This window comes from Macrobrachium rosenbergii, chromosome 3, assembly GCF_040412425.1.
Source record: "Macrobrachium rosenbergii isolate ZJJX-2024 chromosome 3, ASM4041242v1, whole genome shotgun sequence".
Lineage (NCBI taxonomy): Eukaryota > Metazoa > Arthropoda > Malacostraca > Decapoda > Palaemonidae > Macrobrachium > Macrobrachium rosenbergii.
In genome coordinates, this window is record NC_089743.1 from 44,856,534 (window position 1) to 44,880,948 (window position 24,415).

Here is a 24,415-nt window from a genome sequence, read left to right on the forward strand (position 1 = left end):
TTATTGCGACAGTAATTTAGTTATTTCACATAACTTTTCCAACTTCATTTTTATTTAATTTTGACCTACCCATTAAGGGAATGTAGTTGTGAATTTAAGACAAGTTCATGTAAGCAATATTTCTCTCTCTCTCTCTCTCTCTCTCTCTCTCTCTCTCTCTCACATCTTCATTTGAGGACATTTATAATTATGAGAGTGGTGAACTCATCACAAAGTGTCCATAGGGAATGAAACAATAGAACTAACTCCATGGAAAGATCTTAAACTGCCTTGTGTAAGCTGTCAATAGTTTTTTGTTCTTTATACCTACAGATCTTGCTGGTACTTAAAAACTGTTATTGTTATGATGTCTACGTTACTTACAGCTGGTAATTTTATTTCTTTGGGTACTGTTTGGCGTGTTGGTGTGCGCATGTTGTTGTGAGAAATATGAGTTGTTGATTTGGAGCTTGGTTCGTATTGTGGGTCATTTTTCTAGGTTAGTGAGGTATGCTTTACTTATAGCCTATGATTTATTTCTTTGGGTACTTTTCCATGTTGGTGTGTGCATGTTGTTGGGAAAAATATGAGCTGTTGATTTGGAACTTTGTTCGTATTATGGGTTTTTTTATTTTTTTAGGTTAGGTCTAGATGCTGTTCATTCACTTCTGAGGTTTTAATTTTTCCACAGCCACTGGTGTGTTAAAGAAAAATAATGTATTGAAGGGTGTTGTCTTGCTCGATTTAATATCATGCTAAGTTTGTCTTTCGACGTTGTCTTCCCGAGGGTTAATATTTGAGAATTTATTACAGAGATGAAGCTAAAGTGATTTGGTGGTCCATGTGTAAGGTGAATGTGACCTAGGTCCGATCTGGCTATCTGCTGGGAGAAGAAGCACAGGGTAGTCAGGGCATTAGTCTTGCATGTCTCTTCTCTTTTACCTGACTCAATCATGTACATGAAATGGGATGAAACCAAGAGTCATCTTTGCCACTGCAGGATTCTAGCTGCTTTTGAGAGAGCTTCAGAGGTCTAGAGTCATGGATTGTGCTGGAATTGCACATGGGGCTAATGATGACTCCCTCTCCTCCCATTTAGTTTGCAGATTTAATACTTTTCAGATGTTTAGAAATCGATAATTTCTTCCCATGTAGCTATAAATGTTTTTAAATTTGTCACACCCAATTTTTGCAACTTATTCAAGAATAGGAGATTTTTGCAACTTATTCAAGAATAGGAGAGTTAGTGGTCTTGTTTAACTGCTGAAAAGTAATATATATTAATTTTAAATGTCGTAGCATTGACCCTTAATGATCTACATGCAGTTCTTGGTGTCTTCAATTCACAATCGATGCATTATTGTTTGTAAGATTTTAAATAAAATATTTTGAAAAAGAAGGACAAGGAAAGCATTCAAGGACCTGGTAACTTTGCTTATTCAGATCAAATGTATTTCATTAAGTCTTCTGTTATCAGGTGGGACAGGGGAGGGCCTTGGTGGGCTTTCCTTTTCCTCCTTTTTTTTTATTTGAATTTTTATAAGTACTCACTACTTACTTACACTGTAAAGACTTCAGATGCATTTCAGATGTAAAGGAAAGTACTGAAAATTTGGTTTGCAAATTTGGCTAACCATTATGACATTGGTGTGTTCATATTTCAAACATATAACAAAACTTGTACTGAAACCTGTTTGTGTGGCATTCGGTCTTCTACAATAAAAGATTACTGTATAGTGAATTTTCTGCTTTACTTCAGCCTAATTTTATAGACCGTGAATCTTAACCTTCATAACACTAGTGTAGTGAACTAAGTAGCTATGAAAATCCAAAGTGTGATGAATTTCTTTTATGTTAAAATAGACTTGAAGGCTTTGAAATTATTCAAGTTTGGGACTCTTAAGTAATTGAAAGGAAATAGCAAGACAATTACAGTAATTCCATGACTTTGGTAGTCAGGGAGAACCAAATTTGAAGATAACTGGATCTGAGAAGTGGACAGTTATCCAACATGAATTACTAAACCTCAGGATAGCCACCTTGACTGTAAACATATTATTGAGGAATAACGTTGTTACTGCTCTCAACACACCAGTGGGAGAGAAAACGGGTCCTGCATATGGGAACAGGGTAACCAGTCAAAATGAACAGGTAATGTTACCCAGTTGAAAAGTGGGGAGTATTTCGTGAGCTCTTTGGCCCTTCGTGCAGAGGACACCAGGCATTTGCTGGTGCTAGAGGGAGGGGGGGGGGCGTTTGGGGAGAATACTCTGTTATATGAACATTGACTTGGGGAAAAATACCTGTTATTGAGCCTGAATTTTTCTTTTTAACCTTATGTAACATGCATTAAGATAATAAAAAAATATGTTTTGTTGTATTTTATTATTTGATACAAATATGGTCACTTATACAAAAACACAGCACATTCATATTGTGGTAGTAGTTACAGTTTTCTTAGTCACATTCATCTCATCCATAATAATATATAACTGCTTGAACAATAAATACTATGAAGAAAATCCCATTTTTTTTACACAACTTAAGACCAGTGTTTGTGTAAATCTTAATATTTTGCTAAGAAACTTCAAATCCTTAAGCTTTACAAGAAACACTGCCCTCATCAGAGAGAATGAAACATTCAGAATTTCTACATGCACTGGTTATGTATATCCAGTTCCTGCTTGATCAAGCAGGAACCTGATATAAATGATCCGTCCATGTATAATCCCTGATCTAGTTTCGTTCCCTGTAATGAGGAGGACAGTAATCCTCTAAAAGTTCAAAGATTTTGAGTGTTACTGTTATACCAAGGTACAATAGGTATTTTGAACTGAAGAATGACAATACTGAAAAGGAACGATTACATATGCTGCAGTTAATTTCAAGTGTTTTTCAAGTAGCAAAAAGCTTCGTATCAAAATTATCTAGTTACATTAAAATTCCTATAGCCCAAAGTACATTTAGGTACTGTATGAACTATGGGCTGCCCAGGAGCTTGACTCCATTCTGGCATAAGGCTAACTGAATCTAAACACAAAATTAACACTATTCTGAGCCTTATCCTTAAAATCAATGTTTTTTACTAACTGCCAGAATACTTTATATCAAAAATTATTTACAAGTATTTCTAGCATACAGGTTCGAGAAAATTTGTCTTGAAAACTGATCAAAATTCTGTATAGCACCATTACCAAAAATTTCTTGGGCATCTTTTTCATGGAAATCCTCGATAAAATGGCAAGATGAAAACAGAGGTGATATAAATGTCCATGCGATCTCTATATCACAGCAACTTTGTCATTCTAAGGCTTATGAACAGTTGAAAAAATTCCGTTAAAAAAACAGCCACATAGAAGGTTACAGTTTAAACAAGTTTACGCAAAACATACTAGTTTGTGCCATATTGTACGTGTGACTGCATTAATGAACTTCAAGATTTTATACTGAATAAAAGCTAAAATGAATTTACGGTTAAGTCACTATACCATGTTAGATGACGGGTGAAAACTACTGAAGCAACACCTTGGAAAAGAAGGAACCCAATTGAGTTAGAACTTTATTAAAACAAAAAATACACAAATGGATAAACTTCGAAAGAGAATATGAATTAGCTCCTAAATACTCAGGAAAGGTTAACACCTGCCAAAACAGGATTCCATCAGATGATAGCAACTGGTATTCTAACTACTCTCTCAAACTGCTTGAATCTCACAATAGCCTAACATTGTTACCTGCTTATAGCTTAATTCATATTTCACCAAAGATATGAAAGGAATTTTATTAGCTCTGCTATTCGTAAAAACACTTCGGCAAAGTTTTCACGTGTAATTACAAAGATATGACAATATCCGCCCCCCCCCAAAAAAAAAACGATGGGACTATAGCCTACTGAGTAACAAGGCACTAAAAGAATTTAAAACGAGTCTCGTTCAGTGGTTACTGCACGTGATAAAATTTACTTTACTGCCGGAAAAAACTGAACTAGTAAGATAAAGTTATGGCCATTAAAATTAATCTTACAATTTCCTTGGTGAGCGAGAAGTTATGAAAATCTACTGATATTTAATAGTTTGAAGCAATAAGCATGACAACATACTCAGAATCAGATGATAATTGTTTCAAAGGGAAAGACAATGGTATAGCAACTAGTTGAAACGTAAGTTATACGTTACTAGCCTGAGCAGAATGCTATAAAAAATGCCAAATATATTATGTTTTTAAGTCTATATAAAACTGTTAACCTGTCAGTCACACACAAATGTAAACTTGTTTAAAAGTTGCATATATTTTAGCAAAAACAAAGTTTTGGAATAATTTACCAATCTTTATAGACAACTAATACCTTAAACGTTGAAAATTAGAAAGTATGGAAGATTAAGTACATTAGGCTACATTTCCTCTAAATTACTGTAATGCACATAAGACCTGATTATCATATTGTGGCGTTAGTTATCACATAAATATAACAGATCACCTGGAGTAACTCTAATAATTATGATACATTATTCCCATACAAATATTTGAAGTACCCCGATGAACTGGGAATACATCCATATTGGAAACTACTCTCGAGAAACAAAATATGGTTTATTTTTCTTCCATATGCTTAGATCTCTTTCCAAAGAAAGTCTCTAACATTAGATGTTTCAAACCAAGCTTTACATAAATACTGAAATCAGAATCACTAAAATTAATATGCAAACGCCGTGACAATATTCTCTTATGAAAAACAGACCGCTTACCTTAAGGTAAAAAGGTCCTTGAACTTATGCCTCTTTTCAAAAGCTCTTTTACAGATAATTTTCGTTGAATTTAACTTGATCGAATTTCATTACACTTAAAATTTTATCGTTTAATTTCTTCTGGGTATAAATGTATATTCTTGATTTTAAAAAAATCTGAAGATGGAATGGTGTCCAAAATGTTGCACATTAGAGTAAAGTAATTTAATACTGAGGCTTGTTTTGGTTTTACTGTTTCCCCCCCCATTATTATTTCCTTCATCTGAATGCTTTATACAACTACCTTCAGTCGTCAATATGGGCAATTGTTACTACTTGAAGTGGTTAACAAGTTTACATAAAGTGAGAGGAAAATTACCTAGATAATTTTGTTTCTCAAGAGATGCCTCCAATGCGGTTGTCCCCCCAAATTCGTCTAGGCCAACAAACTAAGAACTACAGTGATATACACTTGCCATGCTAGTTTTTTTTATACATTTTCGCTTTACAGATTCAATTACAAAAGTGAGCAAAACTAGTAACTTCCTATGGGAAACAAAATGTCCTTTATATGTTGGTCTGGTTTCAACTTTGAGGTACCTACAGGCATTTGAAATAACTAAATTTCCTTTACGGTCATAGAATTTGTACGAAAGGTAATTTAAACCCAACGAAAGTGCTTGCACCTAAACTGCGTAGCAATCCTGAGAACTTTTAAATGTTTTTAACACTGAACGAGGAATCTGGTAACTTCGTTGCTACAAACCTAGTCACATTTTTGCATTTTCCATTCAGCATCTTAGTACTTACCAGACAACTAGGAACCAACGTCCAGTAGTGACTTTGATCATATGAAAAATTTGACTAGACAAACAGGTAACATCTGAGAGAATTTAATTCTAAACCGTTTTTAAGCAAAGATTCACATTTACTAACTAAAATGGAGCACTAAATGCATAGAAAACAAATGACCATACATGGGAGTGGACATTGTTCTTAAGTAAAAAAGATTACAGACTGAAAAACCCAATCTGCCTAACAGTTCAATTAAACTATTGCATAGTGGATAATGTTCTTGTATTGAAATATCCTATTCCCGAAACTCTCTGAAAGCTGGCTACAGATTTCCAACTCTGTGGACCTACTTGGCACTTCATAACAGTTTGTTGCAAATTAAAAGTATATTTATATTTGTAATGGAAATAATGTTCTCCTCAGGAACTCTTCGTAGCAAGTGTTTCAGTGTGGTCCAGAGATCATCTGCTGCAGATTTTCAATTTTACATCAAAAGAACTCTTCGTGGTATTTAATTCAACGTGATCCAGCGGGTGTCTGCAGTAGGTCTTCATGTTTAAACCACAAGCCCACAAGTTTTTCTTTGGTGCTATGACTAATTTCAAACCTGTGAAAAGAAAGGAGTATTTCATTAACATTCTCATTATCTGAACATTTTACATTACTTAACAGACCCTTAAACTAATCTTTTTTTAATACTAAACATGATTTGATGTAGCACACAATATATGCCCAAACAGAAAATGTGACACGACATTTTATCAAATCAAATATTAACAAAAAACTTTGCTTATATATAAAGACACACCAAAGTAACATATATGGTAAATTTCAACACAGCCTTCATTATACTGACTAATATATCCTATTTTGTCCTTTGGACTATAATGTTCAGCATTGTTCCACTGACTAATCTAGCCCAGGTTAATCCACTCTAACAATACATTGACTTTCCTGTCATGAGTTAATCCACTTGTTGCACATAATACAGTAATAAACTGATCAGGCTTTCTTACATTAATCCACCGATTTATCCATCTTTATCCATCATTACTGATTAACCAGTCCAAACGTAATCCAATAACCAATCTCGTCCAACTGAACGACATGAGGTTCCTTACTTAAACCTATTTTATCGTAACGGTACTACGCAATACGTTGTCTAGCCAGTTATGAAATGTATTTTTATAACCCATCCTACCTAAACCATTCAGTAATCACATTATTAATTCTGATATATTTACAAAATGTCTAAGCAAAACCCAAAAATTCCTGTTCACCAAAGGATACGAAAAACCATGTTAGTTTACTGCAAAAATTATAGTTATAAAAACTGGCATGCAAACTAGATTAAGTAAATGGCACTTGCATACTTTAACCATGTAGACAAAAAAAATCCATTAAAATTTAAACTTAAAAATTTAACCCTAAAGAGAGTGGTACAGTGTCTGGTGAAGATAAATTAACCAAGATTAGGATGCAGTTCAAATAATTTACTGATTTTCCAGAGCATCTTGAGCATCAATTACATTCAAATTGTTAAAGTTTTTTTCATATTAGTCAATATAAACTATATGATATGTCTGAAGATGCCAATGTCCTAGAAATTCTTGAAATTAACTACTGACTATCACTCTCAGTCCATTCACTGACAAGATCCTACCTTCACATCTTCAGCCACTGAAACCAGATCCTAATTTCACCTCTTGAACCACAGACTAAATCCTGCCTTCACATCTTGAGCCACTGAAACTAAATCCTACCTTCACTTTTTGATCCATCGAAACTAAATCCTACCTTCACATCTTGATCCACCGAAACTAAATCCTACCTTCACATCTTGATCCACTGAAACTAAATCCTACCTTCACTTCTTGAGCCACTGAAACTAAATCCTACCTTCACTTCTTGATCCACTGAAACTAATTCCTACCTTCACTTCTTGATCCACAAACTAAATCCTACCTTAACCTCTTGATCCACAAACTAAATCCTACCTTCACATCTTGATCCACAGAAATCAAATCCTAACATCACAACTTGATCTTCTGAAACCAAATCTTACCTTCACTTCTTGATCCACTGAAACCAGATTCTATCTTCACACCTTGATCCACTGAAACCAGATGCTACCTTCACTTCTTGATCCACTGAAACCAAATCCTGCCTCATATCTTGATCCACTGAAACCAGATCCTACCTCATATCTTGATCCACTGAAACTAAATCCTACCTTCACATCTTGATCCACTGAAACCAGATCCTAACTTCACTCCTTGATCCACTGAAACCAAATCCTACCTTTATCTTGATCCACTGAAACCAGATCCTGTCTTCACATCTTGATTCACTGAAACCAAATCCTACCTTCACATCTTGATCCACTGAAACCAAATCCTGCCTTCACATCTTGATCCACTGAAACTAAATCCTACCTTCACATCTTGATCCACTGAAACTAAATCCTACCTTCACATCTTGATCCACTGAAACTAGATCCTGTCTTCACATCTTGATTCACTGAAACCAAATCCTGTCTTCACATCTTGATCCACTGAAACCAAATCCTGCCTTCACATCTTGATCCACTGAAACTAAATCCTACCTTCACATCTTGATCCACAAACTAAATCCTACCTTCACATCTTGATCCACTGAAACCAAATCCTACCTTAACATCTTGATTCACTGAAACTAAATCCTTCCTTCACATCTTGATCACTGAAGCAAACCAAATCCTACCTTCATATCTTGATCCACAGAAACCAAATCCTACCTTCACACCCTGATCTGCTGAATCAAACCCTACCTTCACATCTTAATCCACTGAAACCAAATTCTATCTTCACATCTTGATCCACTGAAACCAAATCCTGCCTTCACATCTTCATCCACTGAAACTAAATTCTACCTCCACATCTTGATCCACAAACTAAATTCTACCTTCACATCTTTATCCACTGAAACCAAATCCTACCTTAACATCTTGATCCACTGAAACTAAATCCTTCCTTCACATCTTGATCTACTGAAGCAGACCAAATCCTACCTTCACATCTTGATCCATTGAAGCCAAATCCTACCTTCACATCTTGATCCACTAAAGCTAAATCATACCTTAATCCACTGAAGCGCCTTATTACAAAGCAAATATCAATTTACTAATGGATATCATACTACCTTAAATTTTCAACACTGGAATAATTGGAATAACCATTTTACTCAACAGGCTACTCATTTTCCTGTGCTCAGCTACTTGAGCAGTTTTACTAATCAGCTGTAAGAAGTTTAAGTTGACACAGGACTTAACTAGTAATTTCAGTTTAATCAATTGACCAACCAGGTTTTAGAGAATTAATAACCTACAGTACTCTACCTAAATGTGTTTTACCTTCCCTCAGCTACCTAAAGCACTGAAGTGCACAGTAGTTCTAGAAAGACAATTTAATCCCAAGACTGTCAGATTCCTTAATAGGATTGTCACACAGTTCAAAGATCCCCAGGATATAGATTGCATTTGTATTAACAGAAAATTTGCTGTATAACTGTGTACTTTACTGTCAACGTCTAGTGTATGGGACTCCAGTTAATAATTGAAAGTAACATTCCATGAACTTGTGAATTGTCTAAGAAGGGCAGCTCTAGCCATGGATTATAATAGTAAATCTATGTTAAATCATTACCAAGCAAATGTGTAAATCAAGCAATTGTTTCATTGATACACGGGAGTAAAATAGAGAAAAGTTTTTAACTGATAATTCAATTAAGATCCTGATCTACTCAGTTATCAGAGAGGCCAGTGCAGCTACTGTATAGTTTAAGGGTTGATATGCAGAGTACTGTAAAATATTTTGATGCAGTTGAATAAATGCATTGTCATTTTTAATTATTTTGAGTGTAAGTAGTAAGCACAATACAAGTACTGAATTACTCAGACAATTTTACCTTGGCCAAAAGCTAATACAGTATTCTGAATTTCTAGAAATGTAAACAACAATCGACTGACTAACCAATGCTACCTTGACCATATGGCCGAGTCTGCAATAATCCATTTCCTAACTAGATTTAATATTTAATCAAGAGCAGAATCCTACCTTGACCCACCGACCAATCCATCTCATCATCCACCAACGAAACCATCATTCACTAACCAAAGGAACCTCAGCCACTGACCACAGAATCTTAATTTAACCCCCTGATCAACCATTCCCTCTCAAATCCACAAGTTACCTTAACCATAATCTACTGAATAACAACTGAATTTTGTTGCATTTTTTGTCTGTACCTATGATTTTGTTAGGTGCTTTAAGGACCTCCCTGGCCTTGCATATTATGAAAACATCTGCTCTCCCTTTTGGTGAGGACTGTTTGAAGAATGCTATGCTTTGAACTTGTGAAGACGTCCAAAAGTGAGAAAGGACAATACTTTCTTATTGTTGGCCTATAACCTCAGTGATATGGCAATTAACACCATTGACTTGTAATTTGGATAATGAGATCTCATCTTTCTGTGTTTCCCTTTACCTTCTCTTACTTCTTCCTAATGAACACCATATTCTTTGGAAAGCTTGAATTGCAAGTCAACGGCCCCTGTGGGCTTGTTCCATATGAACAGGTTTCATCGTCTGAATAATAATAATAATAATAATAATAATAATAATAATAATAATAATAATAATAATAATAATAATAATAATAATAATAATAATAATAATAATAATAATAGTGAAAAGTCACAATAGAGTGACTGTAGTTTCAAGTTCAGATTTTCTAGCAGAGGCCTAGTTCAGTTAAAAGTCTGACTTCCATTAGTAAAAGTTTGTAACATGGGGGCAGCTCTTTCTTCTTGGGAGTTATTTCCACTGAACAAAATGCACTTACACATTAAGTAAATAATGTACGAATTTCTTAAATCTTATCAGTTCAACAGCAGTTTCTAGTTCTTATGAGAGATCTGTGCAAGATGCTGTAAGTGCAAAGGTTTGGGGATGGGGCACAAGTGCTGTCCTTTTAAAATGAAAAATAATCTCATTAAGTTACGAATTTTATGCATCATCACATTAACCTAGACTATTAATTTAAGCTATATTACTGGAACCCACTTTGATGAAAATTATATAACATATCTGGCTCTTTAAACAAGGCCGTACATACAATTCGACTTTTGGAAACCCGTCTAATAAAAGTTATAGTGAACTTGTTATTCTTACCTTTAAATGGTTTTAGTCACTTCGCAGCTAGGAGGTCAGAAATACCTTTTCTTCATACGACAGCAGATAAGCAAATTCGTTCTTAATCTCCTTAAATTACAAGTTCAAGTCCCTCCTGCAAAGGAAAATAAAAATGTATTAAACCAAATTTAATTTTATTTTATAGTGTAATTTAGAATATTGAAGGCTAGCAGTTTTCACACAAAATCTGGATTTAATATCTACGATTTTTTTTAAAGTACGTCCTACCTAAATATTAACAGACCTACGGTACCTACCACCGGCTAACATATCTTACCTAATTTTATCATCTTGTTCTACACAACTTCAATTACTAATGTGCGCGCTCTCTAGATACTCAAAAAAGGTAAGAACAGAATGTACTTGGAATACTTAGCAATTCAGGCTTAATGAACCCTAGATAATACATTAATCTAATGACATTTTTGGTTCCATGTTTTTGCACGGTTATCTGTCGTCAGCTAAATGAACTACGAACGCCACCTCTCGTGTGCGAAACCATTAGTCTAGAAGAGCAACGCAAGTAGCGTGGCTAATTACAAAAGCATAAGGTCTGGTGTGTCAGAACTAATGTTAGGAATCAGACTTAGATACGTACAATTTACGAACCATGACGGTGCTTATAAATATGTACTAGTTTGCGCTTTGCATTCCAGGTGTTTCGGAGACTGACGAATATGCAACACGGCAAAGAATAAAAAAAATATTTGGCCATCTAGATTATAATGCAACGTATAAAGAGATTATAACTACCCTAATTCATGCAGTATATACATTTCGTGCTCAATTTTAGTACGGAGGAGGCTACTTTCACAGCTGGATATTCTTGGAATAGTACTAACACGCAAATAGCACTGCCAATACGAGTTTGTAAATAAACTTAAAACTGCTACGAACACACCCACTTCATTTCCTCCAAAAATAAACTTGATAAATGAAACCACAGTAAGACCTTCATTCGCGTTAAATAAGACACGTACTCTCATCACCCTGTAAAAAAAGTAATAGCAGCTTTTAGAAAGTGTGCTGGCCAGCAATACAAATTCACTTCACTAGCTATAGCCTGCAATTAACATATTTGTTTCTTTCATACGGAACAACTTATTCAACACAGAGAGAGAGAGAGAGAGAGAGAGAGAGAGAGAGAGAGAGAGAGAGAGAGAGAGAGAGAGAGAGAGAGAGAGAGAGAGAGAGAGAGAGAGTGAGTCCTAGTTGGTGCCAGCACAAAGCTACATGTATTATCAGTGTGTTGTCTGCTCAGCTCCCATCGTTGCTAGAGATAAATTTTCGTTCTATGGACCATTTACCTTCAATACTGTAATATATAACCTTCTCGAAGAGGTTCACAAGAGCAAAGCCAATTTTGCGAATAACTCATATAGTAGTCAAGCTGTCGTCTGACAAAACTACATTTTGCATGCAGCCTTTCGGGAAACTTTAGCTATTTTTTTTTATGGAACTTGAGTTACAAGTTAAACTGTATCTCACGGAAAATATAAAAAGGCTTCGGAAATGTTCAGCTCCAGCTTTGTGAATATCGTCGCTAACCGCATTATAACCTCTTGAGATGTCGTGTTGGCCCAAGTCTAAGGAACACTTGGTGTTGGCATATGTGCAGGCTTATACGACTATTGTTGCACGAGCAGATTCTTCCCCTTACAGATTTGTCCCGGAATTCAGTATAACGTGTCTGACGTAAAACTATACTTTTTTCCTTCGATGAAAACGAACAGTTTATTCAATGTACACTTGCAGGTCCCACACACACACACACACAACCATGTCACGAGTTTTTAGTGCCTTTAACAGAATAGAAAAATTAAAACTATAAACGAACTTTTACGAACTGCCGCGCCTTGGACAAAATTACTTTCATCGAACTTACCCATGAGGCTTATGTAGACTAACAAAAACTTTATAACTGAACTTTTACAATTCAGCACCATCACCGCTGCACGCCAAAACCATAGCCTACTTTGAAAACATTGATGCACCTGTTTGACAATTTTCCAACATACACGATTTATGAAAAGAAACTAATGGTGACACGAGTCCTATTAAATTATTACTATGCAATGATCAACAAATAATTTTAGCTCTGATAACGTCTTAGAAACTATTTATAAAATTATTGTAATGTAAAACGTAGGTGGGCGGTTTCGGGGGACCCCTGGCCAAGGATGACTGTCCTAGGATAATTTTGGTCAAGAAAATTGGTTAGGATTCATCCTTTATAGCGCTGATTTACAGCACTCTAGCCCAAGTTAGGTGTTATATCTAAGAAATTTCCCCTCAATATGATTTAATTCAATATGATTTAATTCAATATGATATAATTCAGACTTTTTCAAAGTGTTAATTACGACATTAAAGACTAAACAGCCATTTTTTTTTTTTTTTTTTGCAAATTTCCTCAAACACATCAGCAGCTCTCCGGGTTTGTCAGGACCCTGTACATTCTTGCGAGACAACCAATAAAAAAAAAAAACTTACTGGAAGTAGCTAATTCTATATATATTAATAAATCAACAAAATATAGGATTCGATTACTGTATCCAATGGCTGATAAGGTTACAATAAACCCTTGAAAAGTATAACAAAGCCTCATTACAGAAAGTATCAAAACCCCAGTGCATAAATTAGAAAATTATGCAACCTAAGAAATTTCTTGAAACCTAGAGAATTTTTGTTTAAATAGTAGCCTTGTTGCCTACACCGTGAAAACACCATTCCTTTTGTACTATATACACAGTTTAGACAAATTCAAAGGTCCAGTTAACATGAGAGCAAACACCTAAAAAACTTTAACCGGTTACACTATCCAAGGCATTTCATGTCTTTCCTTTTCACCTAGCATCCTTCAATTTCTATCACAACAGACATTGCAATGAACGCCAATTTTAATCCGGTAAGAATCTCTGTATTTACCATACTCCGCACTAAGTTTCGTAAAAAATCTTACCTTCAAATCACAAGGCAGCAAAAGAACGGTGACATGCAGCCACTAACATCACGGACCAAACTGGAGGAAGTTGTACTGGTTTCCAGAGTCAGGTCCGAGTTTTCCAGTGACGTCAGTCCGTTAGTTTTCCACCAATCACGAGCGTCCAGGTCTCTTTGTGTGACAAATGAGAAGACAGCGACTCTTGCTAGGCTGGGGAAAAACGAAGTACCTCAACAAGCATAATTACGGTGGTAGGAGTCATTAATTACGAGGAAGAACAACTCATACCTCGAATGCACGTTGTAATTAAAGATTAAGAATGATCTTGTTGACAAACCTGGAGAAAATAGGACTACATTTGTATGGGAATCGGCTTACACTGGCTTAGGGGCAAAAGTCCTGATAGAGAGTAACAGGTAATTGACCTCCTTTGTTGTTTATACCATTGTTGCGAGAGAGAGAGAGAGAGAGAGAGAGAGAGAGAGAGAGAGAGAGAGAGAGAGAGAGAGAGAGAGAGAGAGCTTCATCACAATATAGTGTGCACTTTGGATGACGAATGAATTGTAAATTATTTATTTAATAATGAACAGTCACTTTACCAATGGTTTCCAAGTGCTTTCACTGGAGGAAAAAAAAAGCGAATGCTTGCATCTAGCACAAAATAATAATATATTTCATTTCAGCGGAAGACCTAGAAAACAGTGTAGATACAACAACAACAACAACAACAGCAACAACAATAATAATAATAATAATAATAATAATAATAATGTTTTTGGTGTGGACCCCGGCACCAGTGCATCGACTTAATGTCAGTGAATGCTATATACATTGTTCTTGTAAATTTAAAAGTATGTGTAGCAAATAAAACTGGTCAAATCAGTTGCAGAGTGAATTTTCCATGAATAAGCCAAGTGGATCCAGGACTACTATTTTTTTCTATCATAACTAAAACTATTGGGTCTATAGTGTCTTTTCCTCAACCTTACTGAATATAATTAGTTAAACACGTCTACTTTATTGTAAAATAGGAATCTTGGACATTTGTTTGAAAAAAGTAACTGGTAGGCTATTCAATTAATATTTTTTTTATGTTAGAAGTTGCCAGCAAAAACATAATTTTTCAAACTCGGCATAATAATGAGACGTTGGGAAAATGCCTTGAGGTTTGACAGCTATTCATGGCACATTTTGATCAAAAGTAATTTTTCGTGGGGGACTCTGTAACTGCTGCCTGGTAACTTTAAAAGACATGGCGTAGCACATATTCCCTATTTTGGTCAAAAAAAAAAAAAAAAAAGTTTTCCCCATATCTTGGCCAAATGTGTATCGTCTGAGCAAAAAGTGACAATTTAACGTTTTTTCTACAATCATTGGTTATCCGATAACGTATATTATATACTATACTGGCGGTTCTAAGGCACTGCACTGTGGTATTCCTCTTGACAGTTTTTATTATTGTTTAGGCAGATTTACAGTTTTCGATTTGTACTTTACAAAACCTGAGAGTGATAGCTCTTACACAATTACAGTGTGTTATCTTTAACGCCAATCCATTTTAAGTCTTATTATAAAAGTATATGTTACTTTATCAATTTATGATACAAGTTATATTTTGCAAGCATGATATGGCAGTTAACATTAACCCTCACAAAACTACCCGAGGATAAGCAAATAAATTACCATATCCAATGTACGAAGTTGAATTAGTGTTGTTTCTCTTAACTTTGCAAAGTAATAAAAATTTTCAGACCAATAAGAGACAGACAAGGAAGTTGACTTCCATCAATGAAAACTCATTTTTTTCCAACAACGAGTGAATCCAGAATGACTTTGATTACGACAACTCAATTAAAGATATGATATTCTTTTGTTAAAAAACCAGCAATACACACAGGAATATTTCGGTAACTGCCGAAACAGACAAACGATCTATGTTTTAGGGCGACTCGTAGACTACAAAGTTTAATGTAGGTATTAAACCGTCAAAAAAAAAAAGACTCGCATCAATAACATAAAATCACACTCATTAAGTGGTAAGATACAAATGATAATCAGACCAAGGGAAACATGACTTTGATTATTTAGACAGATCAATAAAACAAAGCATTAGCCTAATGTGAGAGGGGCGGGGAGAGATGGAGCGATAAATAATATGTAAGTCATCCATATCAACCTGTGGCTATACGTTTTCTTTTATTCACCAGAATAAAGAGAAAACCGAGTCTTTTTTTATACGTGGATTTTGACATTGGTCAGACTTGAAGAGAAAAATTTTTTAGACAAATTAAAGATAAAGACAAAACGATTTGATGATAATGTAGAAATACAGTGAAAAATTAAGCAGCGCAGACAGTAAAAAAAGACAAATACAAAACTCTACGTAGAGCAAAGGAATAAAGTTAAGAAGCATTAAGATATGCAATATGAGAACATGACGACGAAATCTAAGGAGGTAAAGGCGCATAGCATAAAGTATTCTAAAAAACGTAGATAAATTAAGACGAAATAAACATGAAGGAATACAATTACTCAGTGATAATGTAATGAAGATGATAAAAAATGAAGCAGATGGACAAATATAAATAATTAGGGGTTGGAGAGATTAGGATGTGAAATGAATCAAAATAAAAATTAAACAGTAGCCTACCAGATAGAGGAGCACTCACACTCACTGATGAAGGCAAAAAAGCAAGTATATGCGTGCAAGCATACCCTACGATAGCGAAAATAGATGGTATATGAACATAATAAAGTTGATAAAGGCGCAAGTAAACCAAGAAGAAAATCACAGATAAACGAAGCTAAATTGCGACAAAAACACGCACACATACATACATACATACATACATACATACATACATACACACACACACACACACACACACACACATATATATATATATATATATATATATATATATATATATATATATATATATATATATGTGTGTGTGTGTGTGTGTGTGTGTGTGTGTGTGTATATATATATACATATATGTATATATATATATATATATATATATATATATATATATATAAATATGTATATAGATACACAGACACATTATTATATATATATATATATATATATATATATATATATATATGTGTGTGTGTGTGTGTGTGTGTGTGTGTGTGTGTGTGTGTGTGTGTGTGTGTGTGTGTGTAAGCAGCAGGACCAGATGGAGTGAAACAGGACGATATCAAGCACTTAGGAAAGATAAAATGCATGAAAAAATTGACAGTAGGCTTATATAAAATAACCATACACGATTCCTTTTTATGACTGTCTATATCATACGAAAAAAAGAAGCATCATTTTGCGCAATATTGTCTGAACGGTAGAGAGCTATTGGGAAGCTGCTGCCGGCATCCTCACAAGTTGTCTGTTTTAAAGAGCACGCCAAAATAAGTGATTTGTGATATCAGAAACGTTATTTTTTGTAAATACAAGAACCGTTATTAAGTACTGATAAATAGTAAACTTGAATTTGTAACTGAACTGAATACAGAATTTAGGCCAAAGGCCAAGCGCTGGGACCTATAAGGTATTTCAGGACTGAAACGGAAATTGACAGTAAAAGGTTTGAAAGGTGTAACAGGAAGAAAATTTCGCAGTTGCACTATGAATCAACTGTTAGGAGAGGGAGGAAAGTAAGATGGAAGAAAGAGAATATGAAAAGAGGTACAGTAAAAGGAACGAAAGGGGTTGCAACTAGGGGCCGAAGGCATGCTGCAGAGAACCTCAAGTAATGCTGACGGCACTAACCCTCTGCGGGGTTTGAATTTGTAATTAACTACAAACACAGTCAAATATTCAATCTCGTCAAGTATATCGTTACGTACAAACACTAAACCGTGGGGCGAAGCAAAGCAAGAGATCAGCTAATTAATGTTACACTGATCTCCCTTAAGATTCAACTCAAACCACGCTCGCTAACATTATGACTTACCTCTTCCAGGTCTCTGACGATTCCAGCAGTTATTTCATTTCGGATTCGGACACTGTTATTCCTAATGGTCCATATGCAGCCCAGACTTGATACCATTGTCTCTTACGACGCATCTTGTTCATGGAACTTGTTATGGAACTGGTTACTGGTGGCGTTCTGTCAACAAGGAGCCCCGTAGGGAGGTAGGGCCGTCAGTGCATCTCATGTGGTGCACTGTAGGCATTACTTCAGGTTCTTTGCAGCGTCCCTTCGGGCCCTAGCTGCAACCAGTTTCGTTCTTTTACTGTATCTCCTTTCATACTCTCTTTCTTCCATCTTACTTTCCACCCTCTCCTAACAATTGATTCATAGTGCAACTGCTATGAGGTTTTCCTCCTGTCACCTTTCAAACTTTTACTGCCAATTTCCGTTTCAGCGCTGAATTACCTCATTGGTCCCAGTGCTTGGCCTTTGGCCTAAATTCTATATTCAGCTCAGTTCAGTTCAGTTCTACAGGTATATTCCATCAACAAGGAGACTGTAAGATTACACCTCAAAGGGCAATTCATGCTAGATTATTCTGTAAGGATCAGCAATCTTGCCCCACGGAAGAGTAGCGCCGTCAGTGTACGTCACGTGGTGCAATGAAAGCATTCCTACAAGGCGTTTGCAGCGTCCCTTCGGCCTCCAACTACACCCACTTTTCAGCCTTTTGCTTAACTTCCAGTCCTGCTTCCTTTCTTCCATCATGCTGTCCAGCCTCTCAAACTATTATTCTAAATATAACTGGGGGGTTTTCTCCCACCTTTAGATCCTTGTACTACATCGCTTTTATTTTCTGGATGTCTGTATCTTACTGTTCAATCACTTCAACTCTCTCTTTTCACTGTCTTGAGCACTGAATGGCCGAAGATGACTAAGTGCTGGCTTGGCTGCCTAGATTTCATAAATCAGCTAATCACAGTCCCATGGTATAGTAATGTGATATCTGTCTTATAATATGTGCTTCCACGATTTAAATGTTGGTTGTTTCGTCCTTTTTTTTTTTATCAGGTCCAACTCCGCCAAAGATGCCCTGGGTGACCCATAAATCCGCTTGTATACACAATAATGCAGAGACATTCTGAGATTTATACAGTGTACTCCATATAAATTTTCATATCCACGCTGCCATAACACTCAGAGAATGAGAAAGTTTTTTTTTTTTTTTTTTCTTGAAAGGTTTGATATTTTCAGTCATCCTGATTTCAAGTGGGAGCTTACTGTACAGAATTTTATCAAGATTCTTGTGAATTAAATCTCTGACAATTAGATAACATAGATAACATTTCAGTGTGTAATATCTTGTATTTCCAGTTTCTGGTTTATCAGAAACAATTAAAATCTTGCTCTCAACATTCTCGATATTCTACGAATATTCATTTCTTGCAATCAGGTTGCTTGCGAGATCTTCATTAGACTCTTTATATATCATAATTTTGGGTGGAAGCTTCTAAACGCTTTTATGGTTACTTTATCAACTTTACCAATCTGACAAACAACCTCATCTCTCTCTCCCTCTCCTTCGGTTTCAAATTTCATAAAAAAATCTCCGTCTCAGCAAGTCTGTTTAACAACTAGAATTCCTCCAAAAGCTTTAACTACGTCTTTCTTTCTCTCTTAACATTCCGCTTTATTATCTGCAGACTCAGCAGTCAGAAGATTCCTCTTGGCATTCTTCTTCTTAGCAGCATCAGCATACGAAGGCTCCATTGCATCAGCACTGAACACATCTGTCATACCTGCGACCTCATCTTTCACTTCATCCACCTTTACAGAAGCAATAATAGCCGTATGTCCGAGTGTCAGCCCCAATTTACCTTTCAAAGTTTCTCCCTCCACTCATATATCAATAATCCATGAGCACTTTCCAGTTAGCAACAGACACATCGCAGACCCATTTTAACCCTGTTTTTCTTAGCTTTTCACTAAATCAGTACCAGTACATTTCTCGTGTGGTCATGCACTACAAAATGTGCATCCTATGCAGGCACTGCTCTTCCACCCTACCTTCGTCTTCGCGGTACAAATAGCAAACACTCATCGCACGATAGTATTTATCACCAGACTAAGTTAGCCTTAACCATCTAGAGCTCTCAAACACTCCAAATGTTGTTTGTTAAGCGCCAGATACTGGAGCGACAAGCAGACACGTCCACCCGGTTCATTTACCAACTATGCACTGGCAAGCGTAGCTGCGATACGTCTTCTAGTAAGAAATTCTTAAAGTTTACATGTAATGAAGAATGTAGTTGGTAGGATGTAACTGTAAACTTACCAACATAGTCAAGTGATATTTATCATTATATTTTTTCCTTTACTATTTATGTAATGGTAGCACTGTACTTCATGATTCAATATACTCAAACAACACTGTTCGTTTGTCAACTGTGACTCTAAGTTCTCTTTTCGCCACAGTGAAGAGATTCTCTAACACTACCAAGAATCTAAGTATTACTCATAGAAATCCCATATTCATATACTTCAGAATTTTCCCTTTTCCCTCTTTTGGAATTGAGTTTGTCTTTATGGATGTTTAAACCATCACAAAAGAATTGTTCGAAGGAATGTTCCAGTTCTGGCAAAAAATTGTGATTGTGGTATAGTCTGTGACCTAAAACTTTTTTCCCAGTGTCATCTACCTTTGGTTTATTTCAGTAGGGAACAGACACTGCAATTCTTGGTGTTTGTAAGTTTTACTCGTTTGGAAAAAACATTAACAGTGCCAAATGTTTTCATTCCATTCCTGCAAAACTCTGGGCAAGTTAGGCTGAATTTCTGATGACATCTGGAAGCTGCATATTGCTGTACCAAATTTTTTGAACATTTTGTATATTTATTAACCTCATTACGTTGGTTCATCAGCCTTTTCTTCTTAATTTTATTATTCTCTTTCCTCTTAGGCCTGTTTTTTCTTTTTTCTTTTTCTTAATGTATAGTACTGAATATTCTTCACAAATGAATGACGTATGCAGTTTGTTCCTCCAAGAATTCCTGCACGTTATGAATATTACTACTGCTATTGCATTACTACTTCTGCTATTAATAATAGTAAAAATTGTCATAAAAATACAGGCAAAATAAAATACAGAAAAAATATTTTTAATATTTTTATTGAATATTTTTATGTTATACAAAGTTGGCAGACCACGCCTACTGCATGGAGCCAAAAATGCCAGCATCTTCCACTTTGTAAATGTAAATACATTTGTTATAAAAGATATGATTAAAAGTGCAAGTTTTTTCTTTCTTTGCATATCATTTAAAAAAACAACCACTTCGATTAAAAACATCTCATTTGAACTTAATAAAGGATTAAATAATAATTGTCCCCCCTTGAACTTCCAAAAAATAAAAATTAAGTAAGAAGCGTATTCGAAGATTTGAAGAGGAGGAAAATAAAGACAATAAAGATGAATAAGAAGAGGGAGAAATAATATTATATAATTAGACCGTGGAAACTTGAACGGATGATACTGCTAATACTGGAAAATTTGTGCAGAGTCTCAACAGTGATCTGCAACATATTTAATGCCATTGCGAAGTGAGCGGGATTTCTTCCTAAGGCACAAATGGAAGATGGGCAGAGAAACAAACAAACAAAAAAAAAGAAACAAAAAATATATAGAAAAATAAATAACATCCACTAACAACAGATTATTTTGAATATTGAATATTTCAGTTTTAAAACACCCACTCCCTTTCCCCTCCCCTCCCCCCTCCCAAAAAATCACACTGTCTTGATTAAAATAGGGATAGAGAAGGAAACAGAAATTAAAACTGCAAATAAAAGCTATTTCATGTTGTCTATATCATTCGACTTTCTCCGATAAAAGTAAAAGTACAACTAAGCATAACTCTGCATATTGGCATCAATATCTTTCGTTATTGTTTTACCTACATTTAAAACAGAACCTTATAAAATTTATAACAGTTGGAGAAATAAAGAAGGAATTTGTACAAAAAGGGTCGTTTCTTGTAAACAATCTATTATAAGTTTCATTTTGGGCGATAAATAACTGGTTTTCCGGAATCAAAACCTTATCAGTATAATATCAGTAAGCTATTTAAACATACTTTATACATCTGAGATCACTTTACAAAAAAAATAATAATAAAGGATTTTTTTTTAAACAGAATTTTTTTTCAAACGTTGCCTCATTCTTGACGAGAGAGAGAGAGAGAGAGAGAGAGAGAGAGAGAGAGAGAGAGAGAGAGAGAGAGAGAGAGAGAGAGAAATTTGCAAAATATTCATCTTTCTTATGTTGCACTCGCCAACACCATTGCATTAATTCTTGTCCTCAAGGGTAATTTACATTTCAGAAGGGACACTGTATTGAAATTCCCCACTGAATACAGAAGGAGAGCTCTGACAATATCATCATCATTGTTTTGATGTCGACATCATAAAAACGCACCATAAGTATAATGAAGTATCTCTTTGAGGAAATCTTTGTACTTTTTCAGAGACGCATGCGCTGTACTGGGATCAGTCTCTCCCCCTTTTCTGTTTTCACAACTGTGTGTGTGTGTGTGTGTGTGAATCATTTCCCATCCCTCATGAAACAGACTGAATGAGAATGCAGGTATATCAACAAAATATTTAACAACAACAATAACAGTAACACAGTGCCTTTGCAATCTATCGACTGACTGAGGTTAAAAACTTGCAAGAAAAAAAATGACAATAATGAACAACATTTTGGCGACTGCAAGGGTCTCTCTCCCGCAAGTCCTACCAGTCCCGAAGGATTGAAGAGAAGGAGCCAGCATCCTACACATATTCAAAACGAACTTTCAACTCGGTGGGGGCAGCGTCCAGGTTAAAAAAAAAAAAAAAAGCAACAACCATTCAAAGGGAAACTAAAGATTACTTTTAAAAAATAATAAAAACAAGAATGAAATTTACAGGTTCATCATCAGAGTCAAGTGCCGTCACTCATTTTTTTTTGTTTTTTTTTCTAGTAGAGATATAATAAGATGAATTAAAAAAAAAACACGATAGACGGTGCCTATAATCCTGACCTATATCTGTGCTTCCGCAGCTTGATTATAACGAGGGTTTTTTTTTCTGCATATCACACGTCGAAAACAAAACTCACAACAGAAAAGGTACGCTAAATTTCGAGAGGGATGTAAATCCTTATTTCCTGTCTAAAAAAAAATGACTACGTTCCACAATTTGAATCTCCTTTACAGTACCCCTTTATATTTCCTTATATACACTCAAAATATATATATATATGTATGTATGTATAATAGGCTCTATGTAAAAGAAAGATAAATATGTTTGGCGAATTGTTTACAAGTATACAGAAGGCATCGCCCTTCTTCGTTCAAAATCACAGTTACTAGTGATTTTCCTAACCGGAAAAAAAATAAATTAGTTTCTCCGTATGTACAGCTGTACAGAATATTTTGAACTATACAATTTTTACACTGAAAATGGACGAAATAACGTGCAAGATTATATATATATATATATATATATATATATATATATATATATATATATATATATATATATATATATATATATATATCCTTTTTCAGAATCTCAAAATTGAAAAAGTCCCTTTAAGAGGCGACGATAGAGCCATCTAGTAACAAATGACCACACTCTAGGCTTTAATCACCCCAGAAACAAAGCCAAAAAAAAAGAAACCCAAACGATTTGAAATCAGACACAGCGACAGAGCAAAATAAACTAAGTCCAAAGTCCGTACCAACCAACCGTTTGAACCGTTCCCAAGGAAATTAGGTCCGTCAATGCAGTTAGTTCAGAAGGGGGAGGGGGGACGAGAAGGAAGGGGAGAGTCATTGGGAAGGGGGGGGCAAGGTGTGGGGGTTGGGGCAAGGTGTTGGGGGATGGGTTTGGTATACAATGAGTTGTTGAACATAGGCAACTCGCATCCGAGTTACTAACACAGTGATGCCCTGGAGGGAGCGTAGAAATCTGCTCTCGGAAAGAAAGTCTCCCTAATGTCTGCCCTGGATCGAGCTTAAGTCAGCCCCGAACTGAGCGTAATGTCGTTTTCATTTCACGAAAATGTCAGGTCACCAGAAACAAAACAAAAAAATAACATTGAGCATGAAAGTAGAAATGAAAGATTTAAAAAGAAGAGATCAGCTAATCTTCCCTCGGCAATGTGACACTAAGAGCCAATGAAATTTACTTTCTCGTTCTTCAGGTACTTTGTCAAATATCTTGAGGAAAACAAAGGATTCTGAATTGATCAGTGACTTTTTTTTTTTTTTTTGAGCATTCGCACTTCATGATATCCCTGGCTGATTCTTCACGTACCAGAAAGAATTTGGGCTACGTGGGTATTTTACTGAAAAACTAATTAAAACATTTATCCAAACTTATTAGTCCCGAAGGAGTACCACTTTTGGTCTGTGCATGAAAATCTTCATGCGCTGGAGTAATCTCTTCTGTAACTTTTTGGTTCGATACAGATATCTTTCAACTGTAATGACCATATAACGGTTACAAAAGTTAAACTTAGGAATTTTTTGTATAAAGGTAATCACCGTCACTGAAAATTCGAATATGCCAAATTAAGGTCATATAAATGCCTCATAGCTAACTTGAATTACTCCGAAAGCGACTTCTTGTACTTCAGTAATAATAATAATAATGATATCATTTACACCAGGGAATATTTTAACCAATGACTTGTCTTAAGAACCGTTTTCCTTAATATTTCCTAAGCATGGCAATTAATTTTACAAGAAAAATGTATGCGTAATAAAATTAACAAAAAA

At 35.3% G+C, this 24,415-nt stretch overlaps 1 long non-coding RNA gene across 1 annotated transcript; it reads right to left on the reverse strand.

Moving 5' to 3' along the window:
* Positions 1-3,525: 3,525 nt before the first annotated feature.
* On the reverse strand, positions 3,526-13,865 carry LOC136854948 (uncharacterized). Its single transcript, XR_010857840.1, has 3 exons — positions 13,692-13,865; positions 10,709-10,823; positions 3,526-6,105 (listed from the first exon to the last, which is right to left on the reverse strand). It is a non-coding gene; the product is annotated as an uncharacterized lncRNA (long non-coding RNA).
* Between the last annotated feature and the right edge of the window lie 10,550 nt (positions 13,866-24,415).